We start from the raw sequence: 19750 nt of genomic DNA on the forward strand, positions 1-19750 counted from the left end.
TTTAGGCCTATATGGAGAAAAAATTCATTTAAGAATTTATACATAATATTTCTCCGCATGTTTGTCTTTATATCAAACACTTAGTAAATTTGTTGATGTACTAAGAAATTACATACACCTTCTTCCAAAAAAACCCCGCTCCACATACTCCCCCTTTGCACATATTTCTTCAGCACATCAATCCTTTTCATACTTCCCTTTTGCACACTCACCTCCACACATCATACTTCCACCCATACTCTTATTTTGTACAACATAAACCTCTACACAATATACTCACGGCAGTTCCTACTTCAAACCCTATAGAAACATAAATGAGCGCTAAGTACTTATGACAGGACATTCGTGCATTTGAAGGCATGCTACATATTCATGAAAGCCATACATCTCCATGCATATTCCAACAACTCGATCACCCTACCTCCTGCAAGCTCCAGTATTCAATGTATCTGTGACCACTGTCAGACCTGTCCCGTCTCCTCTACAACCTCCGTTGGCTTCCTGGTCTACCACCATTTTCCAAATTCAGTTTTGTTTTGAATTTAGTAAAGGCGCTAAAGGAATTCAAATTTGAATTTTGAATTTGTAATTTCGTTCTGTCCATATTTTATTTGGTTAGAAGGCGGATTTTTAGCTCGTGGTTCATGTTTGTTTGGCTCGTGGTTCATTCTGTTACTCCATTCTGCTGCCATTTATGCACCGACTCACACTTGTTGTGATCCACATCGTCTGATGCTAGGGCTTCAATAGTGTGGTCTACATTTCTCTAGGACGGTTAGGGGCAACCGTCCTTCCCTCCAGCCCCATGAACGCATTATTCCTCTACCTCCCATCGAGTTCTATTGTACAACGTCTCACTAGGTTTCCTCTTCAGTGAGCTTTGTCTAAATGGTAAGATCACTTACTGCTTTTCTTGGTTCACAGTTGTTTAGTGTCATTATGGTTTTGCTGAAGTATTTCATTGTAATCATTCTATAGCCACAATGGCCATTCTCGGCAATGGTAACTCAACGAAGATGAAAGTTGTTCCTTCCACAAAGGTAAATATTAATTTATTTTTTTATTTGTTATGTTGTAGCTCAGCAAGGTGTTCAATATTTTTCTTACTTTCAATGGTCTTGAGGGTGTCAGGATTCAACTTTCCCTACATAGTTCCTCTCTTAGTATTTATAGGTATTACTCTTTTAACATTTCCCAAGTTAAGTATTTATAGGTATTACTCTTTTAACATTTCCCAAGTTAAGTATTTCAGGTGGACGCTCTGAGATTATTTGTAATATGTCTCTTTATTTGTTTGCAGGTTTGGAAGGATTCTTGATTTTCCTTCTTATTTTCCAGTGGTCAGCTCAATCCGTCCTCTATTAATTCCAAAATGTTCCTTATTCTATGTTAGGAGCCTGACTTGCATGGTTTACTGGCTCACTGCATGTAGTCTTAGGTTGATGGGCCATCAAATATATCTCCCAATTATTTAAATGGATTATGTATATTTTTGGTTGAATTTTAACAACCATACAAAAATCTCTCTTCGGGTTTCTTTTACTTTTACTCCCCTTGAATGTTTCTATCACGGTCTAAGTAATTTTTTAGGGTATTTAAATGTGGTACTGTTACAAAAGTCAACATATATTTTACTCATGTGGATTCTCTGTATTCAAGTTTTGATTGAAAAAATGTATTTGCAGTAGAGGTTCTCTTTCCTGTTAGTTAAGAAACTATTTCTTTTCTTAAGGAATTATATGGACTGGGATTATCAAGTTCATATCAAGAATATTATTTATGATTCATGCATTTTGTACTCTTTCCATTTTATATTGTTGGTAAATGGCTAAGTTGTTTTCCTTCTTAAATAGTTACCATCTTGTTCTGAGTTTGATGGGTTTCCCCTAGACTCGTTCGAGGGTAATATTGTTCGCAGTCTTCTATCTTGGCCTTACTTGGGATTCTTTACCCATCCATGATTCTTCTATGTGGTAACAACAATTTTTTTGGTAACTGCATAGGACATTGTTCTTTGTCACTTAGGGTTATATGTTTATATATTGGCTACAAACATTCTTTGTTCCGTATTGTGTGTTTTCTAGCACATATTTTAGGAATTCGTTGTTTTTTTTACCCGCAATGCGGGGTGTTGGATTTCTGAGTTTGTTTTGAAATATTCACCTGCATGTTTGTTCTTATTATTGTTATTGTTTTAATCTTCTACTTATATAGATGCTACAGAAAAAAACCACATACATTTCCTCAGTTTGGTTCCACATGACTGGCGTAGTTACTTATTAACGTGGAGAGGGACTATTTTCCAAGGAATCCATTGGCTCACCATTGGAAAAATAACCATCGAAACCCTCTATAATTATTTTCAACATATTTTGGAAGTCATGTATCCTCGTACATGCAAGAATTAGTTATTACGATTATCATTTTAATTTTCAGAGATTTGTCTCCCTCGTATTGCATTACTTGAGTCTAAGTTCTTCTTAATACCAACTCTTTCTTTTAATATCCAGAAACTCAACCAACATAGAGAGTTAATTTTACCGAAGAGAGGAAGTATATCTCATAAAAGAAGTCTACTCGCCAAAATTTATATGCAAATATAGAAAGGGCTTATGGCATATTCTTTACCCTTGTGAACATTTATTCTCAACAGTCAACTTGGTTTATTTTTGTTTACCTAATAGTCATAAGAAACAATATACCAATCTCTTTAGACTTCCTTTCTTTTAAAAGGAATAACACATAGATTATCATTTGTAGATACAGCTTGAGTGGGCCTAATGGTTAAGAACATGTGTTTCCTCCTAAGTGGTCATGGTTCAAAACCAGAGGGGGTAGAGTATGTATGCCTTCATAGACTTAAGCAGTCAAATTGCTACGCGAAGGTGGGTCCCTTGTCCCAAAAACAAGGAGGTCTCATACACCAATTTGGTGTGGCTTGGTTGTGACCTTAAAAATGGATATTATTATTATTATATAAAGATCATGACAAAATTCAAATCAAAGTAGTTTTGGTTAGCCTCTAAGAGAATAGAACCAAGGTGGGACTTCAGTATCCTCCCAATCATTTCTTTGGGTTAGCCTGTAAGAGAAGAGAACCAAGGTGGGACTATAGTATCCTCCCCACCAACTATACTAGCAATTATGTCCAAGTCTGCCCCTAAATCTCTTTAGTTTCCAGGGTAATAAAAAACAACAAATGTTTTATGACCTCAAGAACCTAGGTCCAATCCAGAAATTCTTATAAGGTTTCCACTAGCTAAAATCAACTCAAGAAGACCTCCGTTGCAATACAACTGCAGCTTGAAAAACGTCTTGTCACAAGCACTTCTTTTTCCTCTTTCCTCAGGCCACTTGTGGCCTCATCCAACTGAGAGATTTCTTTTAATCCTAGGAAAAAGAACTACCTAGAAACTAAAGATTTTCCTTTTAAAATCTTTTCCCCTATAAAATAACAACACAATGAAATAATGATAAATATACTTTTGTTTTCAAGTTCGTTTACCAACCTATAACGAGTTACCATGTCTTTGCATAATAAAAGAAAGTAAATAACTATTATTTACATAATCAGTAGTGTCACACCATCCATTTGACAAATTTACGCGAGCATTCTTCACCATTGTGTTACACTAATAAAAAGATCACATTAAAATTAAATTTTATCATCTGTTTCAAAGTACATTCTTAACTCATCTAATTAACAATGCCAAAGGAAATGAAAAGTTTGTTTCCCCAAAGGAGAAAAAGAATGTCGTGGACAAAGATTTTATGCTTAAGAGAGAACTATTTTTGAATTTAATACACCAATAAATGAAAAGAACCCATTAAGAGTAGAGTTAAATATTGAAATCTCATCTTTTAAAGGAGATGTAAATGACAAGAACCCATTAAGAGTAGAGTTAAATATTGAAATCTCACCCTTTAATGGAGATATTAATACAAAAGAATTTAGAAACAAAATTATAGTCATATTTTTTTAATAAAGAAAAGCTTGTATTATTAATTTAAAATGTGTGAAATTACAATTTGAAAATATAAATATCAAATTTAAAAATGGTAAAATATTGAAGTTTAAAATATAATATAAAATTAAGTAAAAGTACATATGTAATATTATTAATTTAAAAATTCATAATTAATTATTCATTTATAAATTTTAGAATTATGTGGTTTATTTTGTAAAAAATCCAAATGCTTAGGAAAGTGGCAAAGAACTGGCAGATTAAAAAAAGGAAGCTGGACTGTGAGGAGCTTATCGGCATCAAAAAAGAATTAAGCTTCCTATCCGAGACGGGTCATCTTAATAGTTTATCCTTTGATCAGAAAATCCGCATCCGAACCCTTCAAAAAAAGAAACAAGAGCTGCTTCAGAAGGAGGAAGTTTTTTGGAGGATGAAGAGCAGAGCGATATGGCTCAGGGAGGGTGACAGGAACACTAAGTTCTTTCAAAATTTTGCAAATGCTCGTCGGGCTAAAAACTCTATATGGAAGATTGAGGACGGCGTGGGGGGTTATTTCCACTCTCAACAGGACATCGTGGCAGAAGCCACAAGATATTTCCAAAATCATTATAAAAGACAGACCAGTGATGCACAAGATATTATATGGGCTGTGGATCAGATGCCGGTGATGTTCGATGAGGGCGCAAATGATCAATTCATTAAGCCTGTTTCGGAAGAAGAACTCCTGGCCACAATGAAAATGTTCAAGAGGGACAAAAGCCCGGGCCCGGATGGCTGGCCGATCGAGTTTTTCTGTCATTTTTATGAACTGTTCAAAGGCGATATGCTGAGCATGGTGGATGCGTCCCGTATGTCTGGGAACATTCACAAGGCTTTATCCACCACCTTTTTGGCTCTTATTCCAAAGAAGGAAAGATCGGAATCTTTCGCTGATTTTAGGCCGATTGCGCTTTGCAATACCCTATATAAAATTATAGCCAAGGTTATTGCGGAAAGGCTGAAGGTTGTTTTAAACTCCTTCATATCAAAGGAACAGCATGCCTTTTTAAAAGGCAGATTGATTATGGACGTTGTGGCTCTAGCGCAGGAGTGCCTTTTTTCAATCTCTTCAAATAATATTGATGCTGCAGTCCTAAAGATTGATCTTTATAAAGCCTACGATTGCGTAGACTGGGGCTTCCTTAGAGTCCTTCTAGCTAAAATTGGGCTAAGAGCACAGGCTATCAAATGGATTATGGCGTGTGTTGAAAGCATCCAATTCTCTGTTCTCATTAATGGCATTCCATATTCTTTCTTTTCAGCAGAAAGGGGGCTCCGTCAGGGGTGCCCTCTTTCTCCTCTTCTCTTTATATTAGTGATGAATTCTCTCAGCTCATAGATTAACCTGGCAGTTCAGGAGGGGAGGTGCAAGCCGATCAAGATCTGCAAGGACGTTTCTCTCTCACACAACCTTTTTGTTGATGACATTCTCCTTTTCGCGATGTTATGCAAATCTTCATGGATCTGCCTTTATGAGATATTCAAAAAATTTCAATCTGCTTCGGGCCTCTCCATTAACAAAGGCAAGTCCACGATCTATCATAATGATTCAAATCCGGAAGTGGCAAAAGGATCGCTACTCTTTTTAGCATAAATCTTGCTTTGATAAAGGACGGGTTCAAATACCTTGGATTCCATATAAAATCAAAAGGTTATCGTGCTCGGGATTGGCTGTGGTTGATTGAGCGTTTTTATAATAAAATCTCTTGCTGGGAAATGCGGTTTTTATCCCTGGCTGGCAGATATATTTTGGTGCAGTTCATTCTTTCTCAATTGGCGGTGTATTGGAGTCATCTCTTCCTTATTCCTGTCTCCATTACTAGTAAAATGGCCACTCTGGCAGCCACCTTTTTATGGAGCGGTCGATCATTTCAATCCAAGATCCATCTGGTTAAATGGGATCGCATTTCCAGGCCGAAGAAGGCGGGTGGCTGGGGCGTTTTTCACATGCCTTCTTTCGGCAGAGCCCTGCTGTGCAAATCCCTTCTCCGAGCCATTTTTGGGAAATGTCTATGGAGATCTTTCATTAACCAGCATTACCTCAAAGGGAAAAGCTTGATTTTTTGGTTTCGAAGGCGCTCTCTGGGTATAAGAAGTGGCTCCCCCATCTGGCAAAGTTTCAGAAAGATTCAGGATCTTTTCTTTTCAAATTTTAGATGGAATTTTGGCTCGAGATCTAGCATTTTCATCGGTATTAATAAGACGGCGCTCAAATTGGAATCGTCGATCCCCTTTGCCCTAATTTCCTTTTTTCTCTCCAGGGGCTATTTCACATGGGATAAATTAATTAAATCTTGGTTATCTCAATCCCCCATTTGGAAGGACGCAGCGGAATTATTTATGCCCCTCTCTCTTTGGCAGATATGGACATCACCTATAAACAGTTTCACATTAAAAGGCCTCACTCAAATGGGACCAAAGGATGTTCTTATCTGGTCCCTTCAGAATTATTCTCAGCCCACTGTCGTCCGAGAGATCTATGCTGCAATCATATCTGGCCTCACGCCCTCCTCCCCTATCTTTCCACTTAAATTATGGAAGGCTGCATGCCCGCTCAAAATGATCCTCTTCACATGGCTCATCTTCTTCAACAGAAACCTCACCTGGGAAGTTCTTCAAAGAAAGAGGTGGCAGGGCCCGGGCAGATGTCAAATGTGCCTTTCGGAAGCTGAATCCAACTCGCACATGTTCTTCAGCTGTGCCGCTTCATCATCAATCTGGTATGAATTATCTTTGATTTATGGCTTTCCTCATCAAGTTTTTTTATCTGTTCAGGATGCTTTCAATTGGTGGAGCGCGAAGAATCCGTCCTGGCGCTCTCTTTTTATCCTCACCTGTTGGTTCCTATGGAAGTGGCGCAACTCATGCATTTTTCAGAATTACAGGAAGCCCCTCGATTCCGTCCTCATCTCAATCACGGGCCATATGCCCTCCACAGATTAAAACCAGGGTCTGATCTGTTTCTATTTTTCGTCTATTGGGTCCTGTTTCACACTATGTAGTGATTCTATAGATTTTTTGCATGCGGCTCTGTTTAAATGTTTACAATAGCGTTTTTTGATCCATATGAAACGCTCTGAAAAGATGATGATGGCGCTCAGACTTTTTGTTACCCTCAGATCGGCTGCAGGTGGCTCGTCCTTTTTGCTGGCTTTATCATGAATGGTTACAGAGGTTTATATGCTGTCGCAACAGCCAGTCATGCTGTTTGTTTACAGCTGATTATCATAGATTTTGATATGTATACAGTTTTTTATATTTCCTGAATATAAAATATTATGATTTTTCTTCTGAAAACAAAAAAAATATATATATATATATTATATATATATATATATATATATATATATATATATATATATATATAAAGTTTTGAATTTAAAATATCATTGGAAAATCTAAACTCTTTGTATACGATAATTATTCATTGTTAATTTATTTCATAAATCCATATTTGTCTATAAAAAAATTACTGATTGAAAATCAATACTATTTAATTATTTTTAAACCAATATTATAACAAATTAAATTAACTACAAAAATATAATGCTCTATCTTAAGGAGGGAAAAACAAAAATTAACACATTTACCCATCTACGAATAATAGAAGTTATACTCTTTTACCCAAAAGGATTTTGGTTATTAAAAAGAAGATAATGATTAAATTAAATTTCCATGTTACGCATTATTTATACCACTTTCTTCAAAAGTTTTTTACAATAAATTTCCATGTACCACATTATTTAAACCATTAAATATTCTTTACACTTTCCTTGAGTATTAATAAGTATTGTAGCTATAATTGAAATTATAAGTTTATTTTATTTATATTTTGGGAATATTTTTCAATTATATGTATGTTAAGTATTGTTTGATAAAATTAATAATAATTAAAATTATATTTTTATATTAGATATTTTAATTTATTTATTTTGAAAACTTTAACATATTTTTACTATTTATTTTATGTATAATTATTGTATAACTATTTTAGGATGGATTGTATAATCCACAATAAGTGGATGTTGTATTATCACTATCCTACTAGAGACTCAAGAGAGTAGACATGGAAATGCATCTTTCCAAATGAAACATTTACTACTCCTCCCATGGTTTTATATGGCTTTTAATTGTTTTATGATGGTGGAGGATGCTCATTTCGATATTTATTTAATGTGACATTTCACTTGGGGATTTATCATATCTTGGTTGGGATTGCTATGTTTTTCTTGGTCACTAAATGTCCCGGTTTGGCCTAGCCTTCGCATATGTATCAGTCATTTTAGAAGGTGGCAAACACTCATGCTACATGGTGTTATCATCCTACATAGGAGAAGAACTTATTTTCACTTGGAAAGAGATTTACAATGAGTTTTATGGTTCCTCATGAAAAGGTTCAGTTCTATATAGTCAGTGCCACATCAAGTAGTTCCTTAGACTTCCATTATATATCTTCTAGTTCTAATAATTTTGAATTTTTGTTTCCCTAGCTTTTTGGGTAAACCAATTAACCCTTTTTCTTTTTCACATTAATTGTCTAGAAAGATTATGTGGTTGGGATCAGGGAATTCTATTGGGAATCACGATTGTCGTTAAACCAAAACCTGCAGGTGTTAGTCAACAATCGCATCGCCAGAGATAAGGATCCACGAGAGGCTATTAGTCCATGTCATGGAACACTCAAGGAGCGTTGGTTTATCCAATGTCCAACAAATTCATCTCTGCCCTATGTCACAAACTCATATTTCCCACCACCCTAGTTGCGTCTTATGAATTTTTCTACTTCTAACTCCTCACACAATCTCACATATTCTAGTATTCCCTATCCCAATCCTCACAAATGTGCCTAGTTTGTAAATGCTCCTTCCCCAACCACTCCATGCATTTACTTTATCGATCACTCAGCTCAAACATGGAAAAGTAGTTTCTTCATAAATATGCCCTATCAACAAGTTTGAAGTCGCAAAGGAGTGGCATAGTTCCAAGAGAAAGGTGGCTCTCACACCCAATAATGGGTTGAGTTGTATAATTATGGTGATGGAATTGGAAATGCTTAAGAAATTTTAATCTAAATCAAGATACATAATTCTACTCTATTGATCTATGGAATTTAATTCACAATTTAGAACAACATTCACAAACATGCAATAAGAAAAAACACACATGCATGGTATTTTTTTATAGGGGAACCGCACTGGGAAAAACTCCTCAAGACTCTTTGCATTAATCAGAGGAATAGAGATGTATTACAATTCCTTTCCCTCTCTAAGCACAACCTGCAAGTGAATAACCTCTCTCTCTACTCAATGAGAAGCTCTAACCCAGACTTAGTCAATTTCTTCCTCTTCTTGAGCCCTTATTTCCTCGCACAAATCTTGAGGGATTAGCGCCTATTTTTAGGATTTTTCCTCCAATTGATTGTGAAATTCCCAAGGATTGATCATTTGGCTACATGCAACACCTGTACACTCAAACTAGTTTATAACTGCTTGTTACATTGCCTTGGAATCTCCACCACAACTGGGGAACTTGAATTCCTAGCATACACTAGCTATTTTGAGATGATTGATTAGTTAACTAGATGATCATTGAGTTAGACTACTATCCCACTACACAACTGACCTTCCACTATTTCCATTAACTATTAGAACTAGTTTAAATGAATACAATGGGATATAACTGAACTCGATTACTAAAATTTAGCAATCACGCATGCTTAACTGAACTCCAAGACCTCCTACTCGAATTTACTAAGCTAAGTAAGTGACAAGAGCCATGTCACACAAGTTAACTACCTCCAAGTTGTTTGTCGATGTGGAAATTCAAATTTTCTCAATTTCACAAAGGCAAAGTCAAATTGATACTTTCTTGCTACAATTCTCAACACTTTCTCTTAGCAAGAAAGGGATTATCAGCCACCCCCATCTTGCACCTATGGAATTCAAACTTCCCTCTTGACAAAGCCTTTGTCAAGATGTTAGCATCTTATTCCTCTATCACAATGTATTGTAGCAACATTTTCCGCCTCTACACGCAATTCTGTATATGATGATATTGGATATCTATATGCTTGTCACGATCGTGAAATACCAAGTTCTCAGAGAACTGAATGAAACTTTGATTATCACAATAGATCAAAGTTGGATCCAACATATGACAAAACAATCTTGCAAGTATCTTTCTCACCTAGATCGCCTCACATATTTCTTGAATGACAACCATGTATTCAACTTCTGTCGAGCGGAGCACCACAGATCTTTGCTTCTTGTTGTACTAGGAAATTATTGTTGACCCAACATTGAAAATTCCACCTGATGTACTCTTTTAGTTGGATGGATTCTCTGCCCAATCTGTATTTGTGAATCCACACAACTTCACTCCCTTTTTCCGTCTGTACCATAATCCATATTGGGTAGTGCCTCTAAGGTACCGTAAAACAAGCTTCGCTGCCTTCCAATAAAATTTGTCCAGCCTAACCATAGCTTAACTCAAATGGTTTACTGCATAACACATATCTGGTCGTGTTTTCACAAGATACATCAGTGAGCCCAATAGTTATCGGTAAATGGTAGCATCAACCCCTTCACCTAAAGTGGCTTCCTCCTTCCTCAAATTGGTTATTAGATGTGTCTCCATGGGTTTATAAATATCCATGTCAAATCTCTCCAGTATATCGTTGGCATACTTGCCTTGAGACACAAAATATTCCCTATCGCCTTGCCATACTTCCAACCCGATGAAGTAGTGCATGAGACCCATGTCCTTCATTTCAAATTCCCTTGCAAGATCCACCTTGTAAGAGATGATAAGTTTCTCATCACCTCTTAATATTAAATCATCAACATATAAACAATAATAAGAAATTTACCTTCTATAAAAATAGATTTTCGCATCCTCTTCACTTTTGGTGGAGCCCAAACCAATGAGATAAATGTCGATCCTAGTGTACCTAGCTAAGGGTTCCTGTTTGAGACCATACAATGCTTTCCTGAGTATACACACACGATTCTCCCATTCATATGTCTCAAAACTTTCTAGTTTCTTGATGTACACCGCCTCCTCTATAACACCATTGAGAAATGTTGTTTTTACATCCATTCACTGGATCTCCCACCCCATCTATGCAGCCAGTGTAAGAATTGATCTAATGGATGAATACTTTGCTACAAGAGAAAAGGTTTACTCATAGTCAATTCCCTCAACTTGATAGAATCCTTTGGTTACAAATCCAACCTTATACTTCTCCATGCTTCTATATGATGCATGCTTAACCTTGAAGATCCATCTCGAACCCACAACTAATTTAACTGTTGATCTTGGGACCACTTTCCAAACATAGTTCTTCAAGATGGATTTGTATTCTTCCGCCATTACATAAACCCAAACATGTTTCTCTACTGCTTCCTCCAAGGTGGATGGCTCAGTCTCTACAAGCTCAGTCATTATAACCATGTAGCTAGTGTATCTCTTAGGTGACCTCATTTTCCTGCGCAAATTTGGAGCTCTCACATTCTCCCTCACATCATGCACTAATTTATCAACTTCCTTGGTTCTTTTTCTTCCTTCTGTTGGGTGTGGGATCCGCCAAGGGAATTTTTTGGGCTTAGAGCCTAGATTTTGGTCAATTTTGTAATTCCAATGTAAAGTCTCTACATTTTGTGGGCGCGGAGCGCGTAGTTTGTTAAAGAGTCATAGGGTTGTGCGCCCTTATTTTGATAATGTAATGTCAGCTATAGAAGATCTACCCATGGTTCGCAAACCATGGGATTGTATAAATAGAGCGAAGCTCTAAGTAGTTAAGGCATCAATCATAGAATTTCTAAGGAAGAATGATTTATGCGAGATAGATTTGTGAAGTGTAAAGTCTAGTTTTGGGTAGTAGCATAGGAAGAGGCTCCGCAGTTGAGTGCACAGAGGCCTAGTAGTCCGCAGCTGAGTGCACGAACCCTTGCAACTGAGTGCGCAGGGCAAGTCGAGTCTGTAAACAGTGGAAGTATTAATAAAGAGAAATTTCTATTAATTCCATGTCTTTATTTCACATTTTATGCTTCTGTTATATTGGGTATGAATTTCACTTTTAATGCTTATATGATGCGTGAATGTGTATAATTGTATTAGCTAAGTGAATGCAAGATAGAATATATGTTTATGCAAAGATAATCAAGACTTGTTAATAAGATAAGTAAGATACTTGGCGTAGTTTAGGAGATATTGCAGTTCGCTACCTTAGTAGCGCGAAGGACTTCATCCCCTGGTTAGGTTTGCGCGAAAGTCGATTATAATAAATCATGAAGGTACTGAAGGGTAGAACGGTGCACAAAGCGACCTGTGAGATGGCAAGTTTAGTTGGACTAAACGTGGACTAAACTGACATCACATCCATCTCAAGGGTGTGGAAACTTGGTTCTAGCATCCCCCATACTGCTTCGGGTGAGACTTCAGTCCACGCTCCATGGGCTGATGCCGAAAGGGCCAGTAGTGTAGGTATTTGTTTGGCTAAATAAATATGAACCTGGGTCAGGCCCCCATAAGCTAAAAAATTGTTCTGTTATTGGGACTAGAATCTGCATGAGAGATGTGTGATCTCGTATCATTGGAATCCAACTAAGAAATAAATTGAAGGCTGGTTGGATAGAAGAATTCATGAGTTCGCGGTGCAGGAGAAAAAAAACCCATGACTATGAAAAGAAGAGTGGCCAGACAGCTACCTATATACAGATATCCACAAAATCTTTTTTGCTTCCTTCCCTACTGAGCTATACGAGTGGACCGCTAAGCTAGAAGATAGCAAAAGAAGGTGGAAACTTGACGATCATATTGTGTGGACCCCAGAGCTAGTGCGGAGATTGGAAGCATCGGAGGACAAGATTTTACACATCGTCGATCATTGGCTCGATGGTATTATAGGAGGATTCGTTACTAAGTTCATTGTTGACACCTCAGTCAGCTATAGCGAGGCAGAGCAACGCTTTCTCAAAGGACCGCGAGGTAAGTACGTAAAGTCTTTGAATACTTGGATTAAAATATTGTTCTGTGAAAAGCGGGTTATGCAGTTACCTTGATGTTCAAGGCTATGCAAAGCAGAAAGGTTTATAGGAGCGAAGGAAATAAGGGTCCAGAAAATATCCCCTTGATTTCACCTCCGTGAGGAGTCGAGGAAGAGCTCACGAAGGTCTCTCCGCGAAGTGTTATTCATCCTATAAGACAAAGAATTCCGCGAATACCACCTCCACCCACACCACAACCAACTTCACCTCCATCTTCACCCTCACCAACTCGACCACCACCGCAATTCAATATGGCAATCACAGTGAATTTTCCTATGTTCAAAGGTTTGGGAAATGAAGATCCAGACCAATTTTGGTTCGTTGCAAGGGATATATGGGAAGCGCAAGGTGTTACATATGACCATATAAAGAAGGCGACACTGGTTAACACCCTTCAGGATCGCGCGCTAACCTGGTATATTAAGTACTCCAATGATAACCCGAATGTGAGAGTCACAGATATCCAAGTAGCACTAAATAGAAAATTTAGTAGGCCTAAGTCTGAAGCGCAGTCGATCATTGGATTTAACGAGATTACGATGCTACCAGGCGAGACTCCTTGGGAACTAGATCAGAGGCTGAAATGTACGATTCGTGAAGCATATATGAATCTGACAGATGGACAGCATCGCGAGTGGTTTGTAGCTTCGCATATGCGCAAATTCAATATACAGAAATTGCGCATATATGGAAACTGTGCATATATGGAAGACATGCGGATATACAAACTTTGCGCATATACGGAAGATATTCGCATGCCTTCCGTATATCCCTAACTTTCCTGTATGTGCATATCTTCCGTATATGCACGTCGTTCATGTATATGCATTGCAGATGCGCAAATTCCATATACAAAAATTGCGCATATACGAAAACTATGCATATACGGAAGATATGCACATATCTTCCGTATATGCACAGCTTCCGTATATGCGCAATTTCTGTATATGGAATTTGCGCATCTGCGATGCAGATAAATGAATGACGTGCATATACGGAAGATATGCCCATACAGGAAAGTTAGGGATATACGGAAGATATGCGCGTATCTTCCGTATATGCCCAGTTTCCATATATGCGCACATCTTCCGTATATGCACAGTTTTCGTATATGCGCAATTTCTGTATATGGAATTTGTACATATCTTCGTTTATGTATCTGCATCGTATATGCGCAAATTTAATATACAGAAATTGCGCATATAAGGAAACTATGCATATACTGAACATATGCGCATATACGGAAATTGCGCAGGAAATTGCGCATATAAGGAAGATATGCGCATGTCTTCTGTATATCCATAACTTTCCTATATGTGCATATCTTTCGTATATGCACGTCGTTCATGTATCTGCATCTCAGATGTGCAAATTCCATATATAGAAATTGCGCATATACGGAAACTGTGCATATACAGAAGATATGCGCATATCTTTCGTATATGCACAGTTTCTGTATATGCGTAATTTCTGTATATGGAATTTGCACATCTGCGATGCAGATACATGAACGACGTGCATATACAGAAGATATGCATATACAGGAAAGTTAGGAATATTCGGAAGATATGGGCATATCTTCTGTATATGCCCAGTTTCTGTATATGCGCACATCTTCCATATATGCACAGTTCCGTATATGTGCAATTTCTGTATATGGAATTTGTACATATCTTCATTTATGTATCTGCATCGTATATGCGCAAATTCAATATACAGAAATTGCGCATATACAGAAACTATGCATATACGGAAGTGTTGTGGCCAGCAACAACCCCCCCCCCCTTTTTTCATTTAAGTGTTATCCAAAATACTAAATGAATGGGGACCCTTAGTTAAAATTCAGGAAAAGCAGGAATTTCCTTTCTTCAGAATAAGGTTACCATCATAAACTTAGCAATACCTTTTGAATACTTTAAAACCTAAGTCTATGATGAGGGAAAAATCTTTATAACCGCGTTGCAAAAATGATAGGAAGTTGCCTCCATTTCGCTATAATATTGGTAGGCGCAAGATTCTCGTGCTAAGCAATATATCGCATCGCAATAAGGTAATTCCAATGAGAAAAACTTCAAGATTCACCGATCTGCGATAACACCGATCGCAAGATCGCATATCGCAGAAAATGAGCTGACAAGATTTGGCAAGCATAAAACTTCTGCGATCTATGATGTTGCGATATCGCAATAAAATGATGGTTGAGATATTAAGCCAGACCAATGCTGCGATGTTATATTCGTGTGTTTTCGCGATCTGTGATGGTGCGATTTGCGATGGCGCGATCTGCGATGTTACGTAAGCAGATCATAAAATCACTTCATCACAAATCCTTCGGGCACGCTATTCAAGAAAAGCCACTTACCATAATATGACTCAAGATCATGCGCTTTTAATAATAGTAAAGGAATTAGTTGTCAGCTATTAAATGAAATGAAGACGCGTGCTTCTATAAAGAATTACTTCACGTAAGGTGGCATATTTGATATATCTGTTGCTTTTAAAACTCTCGACACGTGCTTCTATAAAGAATTACTTCACGTAAGGTGGCATATTTGATATATATCTTGCATTTAAAACTCTCCAATCACCTTTCTTGATCATTCATTTCCATTTCGCTTGTGAGCTGCAGGAACGAAGAATGAAGGACGATTCAAAGCCAAATGCAGGAAGAAATGGGAAAGAAAAATAAATCTCAGGGCTCTGAGGCGAAGGAGAAGGAGAAGGAAATGGCGCCTTTGTATACAGACACAGCATGCAACAGAGACACAGGGATATCGACGTGGGAAAGCATGTACAGACTACTTGAAGAAGAGAATCCCAGAATAATGATGGCTATTGCTGTCGCGGGCTCACATTGCTCTTCCGAAGCGTCCTTAGAAGAGCTAGCATGCTCATTTCTTCATCGGATAGCAGCAAGGCCCAAAATTCTACCATATACAGATATGATCAAGTGGATACTTGACAATGCAGAGATGAACAACAGACAATTCAAGATTCAAGGACATGGGCTCATCGGATCATTCGCTGCACAAGACTTAAAGCTTATGTATCATCTTCCTGAACCACAGGCGACTTACAATGCACAATTCGTTAACAAATTTGTGGCGGAGAACCCAAACTTATCAGAGACCACCAAATATTGGTCCAGAAAAGAGGAACCACTCAAGAAAGACAAAAATGGTATGTACAGCACTGGTTCCCTCACATCTCTGTATTGTTTTGCTGCGACCATGCTTTGTAGATTATTTGGGATGCCAGATATCAATAAGTTTTCATCTGAATGGTTACCATTAATAGATGCTGCTACAAATGCCGATATTATGGATTGGACCAAGACCTTTTCTGATAATCTATACATAGATATTATCAATTACCGGTCTAAGAGATCCTTCTCTCAAAGGATCTATCCTCCTTTTTATCTATCCGCATATGTTATGGATTCTATTTGTTATGTGTCTAAATTTCCCATTATGGGTTGGAAATGGACTACCTAGGACCCATTAACTATCCATGTTTATCATAAGATATTATGGGATTCTCAGTTCATCCCACATTTCTACCAGATTTGTCACAGGCTTATCCTACCCTTGTATAGAATGATGTATGATGAAGAACCCCAGAGGTGCTCACCCGAGGCACAGATAGATCTCATCCCCATCGCAAGATGGTTCAGGGAAGAATGGTTCACCTATATTAGAGTATTTGGAAGCACCGTCCCTCCTCATGTCCTGCCTTTGTATATTCCTGACAAACTATTGGCTCGAGAAATTGCATATCAAACCTGTTCAGAAGGCGGCCTAACTAAAGACCTAAAAGACAAAAAGAAGGCCATATGGCCTCAGTTTCCTATAGCTTGTGGAGCCTTTGCATTGTTCGATGTAGGTCACACATTCATCGAAGTGGAGAACTTGACGTGTCTACAATTATTTAAATTCTCGGAAAGGCCATTTGACCCAAATGAAGTTGCCCAAGAGTTCATAACGAATGTCAAAATAAAAGTATTCCTTGGAAAGAAAGATTTATTTGATGATTTATTTCAGAATAAAAGCTCACTCCAGGAAATTTTGCGGGAAGCTCAGTCAAAATTGTCTCCAAATGACCTCCAAAGATTCATGTTATACAGGGAAAGGAGACTAGCCAGTGTTCCTCTAAAAAAGATGCGACTGCCTAACAGAGAACCAACTCCAAGCGTTAGCCTCAGTGGGAACTCAAGCACTTCCAAATCTAAATCTAACACTACGCAAGGAGTACCTGAACATTCTAAAGGGTCTGGAAACGACCAAGGAAATAACGAAGAAATAGCTAAGGACACGGCTCATTCAAGTGCAATGTCGCAACAGCAGGTTATCGCCTCCCCACCAAGAGATGTCCCCCCTCTCATCATTAAAGCACCACCCATCACGACAGAATTAGACAAAGAATGGGAAACCTTCAACGAGCTGATAAATCTTGAAGGGAAAGCCCCAAGAACGCATGTGAGCAATACGCAGGTAGCACAACAAGTGGTTTCGACCATAGTCAGCAGTGTCACAGAAACGGAGCACATTCCTATCGCTCCACCTTCTGAGCTTCTACTTAATGTAGAAGAAATTCCCCCACTGGACGTATTCTATAGTCCCCAACATAAAGAAGTTGTAAGAAGACAGAGAAAGAAAAGAAAACTAGAAAATACACTGTCATAAGATGCTAAACAATTGGACGTCTTATGGAAAGACCCCAACAATAACCCAACTGAAAATCTCACTAAATTATCTCAGATCGCAGGAGCATATGCTTCTGCAACTATTGACAAGGCATTGGATGTTCAGCAACTGTTGAAAGAACAAGAAGATCAAATACAGCTACTACAACGACAATTGCAACAAGCCAATGCTAATATTGAAGTTCACAAACATCTCGAGAAGTTGCAGGAAGACTTTCAACAAATGCAGATAGGCTATCAAAGAATTCTAGATGAGAAAGGAAACAATTACAAATTTTACAAGAAATGCACAAAGATGAGCCTAAGCTTACAGAATTTATTTCAGAGTCTGTTAGCTTAAATTAACAACTACTGCAGCAACAGGAAGAATTGGGACGGAAGATATCACAGTGGAGTCATTATTGCGAGCTGAGTGATAAAATCACCAATCAAGTGGTAGACTTGCGAGCTAACTATGATCAGATTGACAAACGAGTGATGGATTACTTGGCTTGGCAGGACGAAGACGAGGGAAAAAGAGCAAGTGCACCCAGAATAAACGAGAGTCATAAAGAGCTGCTCTTTAACAGGTGGGACGATCAGATCAGAGAGGCGGAACAAGCAGCGGAAACAGCGGCCACGCAAGCAAGCATTCTTATCGACTGTGTAAATGAAAATTTGCACAGAGCAAATTTAATCGAAGAGACCACCCCGGGGTATCTACCAAATAAACTACGACTGGAAGCAGAATGGAAGCAGAAGGCGCGGGAAAAGGGAAAAGCGATCCAAGCACTAAACAGGTTAGATTGGGAGTGTTACTGGGCATACTTAGTGAAGCCACATAGTCAGCAGATGACTGTGAAATGTATCATAAATGTGGCCGAGAAAGTAGTGCCAGCTCTCATAGATTCTATTTTCTCAGCCCAGCTCAAAGCAGAAGTCAGCCAACCGACTCTCCTCAAGCCCATGATGAACACTTACAACTTTAAAGATCAGATTCAGAAATAGCCTTATTTAGAATGTTGTTTTTTTTTATAAGGTTAGATTAGAAAAATGACGGTCATTTAAAAACCGCATCCTAAAATTTTGTAAATAAACTATTATTAGAATTAGGAAGTAGTATTTTAACCCTTCTCATGCATTTAGAGAAGGGTCCGGAAATTTGTCAAAAACTTGTCCTCAGAACATGCACTTCTTCACCCTCAGAGGAGGTTTTGATGAATGGATGGATCAAGGTTCATTAATGTTTGCATTTGATATCTACTACTGATGTTGCACTTTTGTACTCTTAGTAGATGTTAGAACAAGTAGAGATAAATCATTTTTGCTTAAAGCTTATGAGTAGGACCAGTCATAAATGGTACTTTTATCTCTTGGCCATTTCTGCTTATATTCTTAAAGTGATATACAGTCTGTAGTTGTTTATATGTTATTGCATGAATGTGTGAGCTACCATTTGGCACTTTTGTACGGTGGAGTCATTTATTTATGTTTGATATATGAATAACTTATTATGCGATATGCTGTTCACAACTGTTTTGCCTAACTTTTTATGCAAAGTGGTTCATCTTAAATTTATTTCCATTCTTATGATAGCTGAATGATCTTTATTACCAGTTATTGTCTGAAATCTCTTTAGATCCCATAATAGAAGAAATACACCCCGGGTTAGCATAGATTAGATGTGATGTTTCTCATTAGATTACAGTAGCATAGAGTCAGTTTAAAAGTTTGAATTAGATTAGCTTTAAGTATTCTTAGATCAGCAAACATCCAACTCTGCACACACACACACACCCTTAGATTGGAAAACTGGTCCCATTATCCCAGTCAGACCCGCTATACCAAACGGATAAGGAGCTACCAACCAAGGTCCGGACTGGGTGGGTATCCCCCTTGTTGTCGACCCGATTTTTGGGGCTTCAACATATTTGGCACTAGAAGGAGGGCATGAAGCATATTGTCTCTTGGAATGGTTTGAAATCATAACATTTGAATTAGGATGGCTGCTCACAAAC

Source organism: Pinus tabuliformis, chromosome Q (assembly GCF_031772625.1).
Source record: "Pinus tabuliformis cultivar Carrire ecotype Pingquan chromosome Q, CPIR1, whole genome shotgun sequence".
Classification (NCBI taxonomy): domain Eukaryota; kingdom Viridiplantae; phylum Streptophyta; class Pinopsida; order Pinales; family Pinaceae; genus Pinus; species Pinus tabuliformis.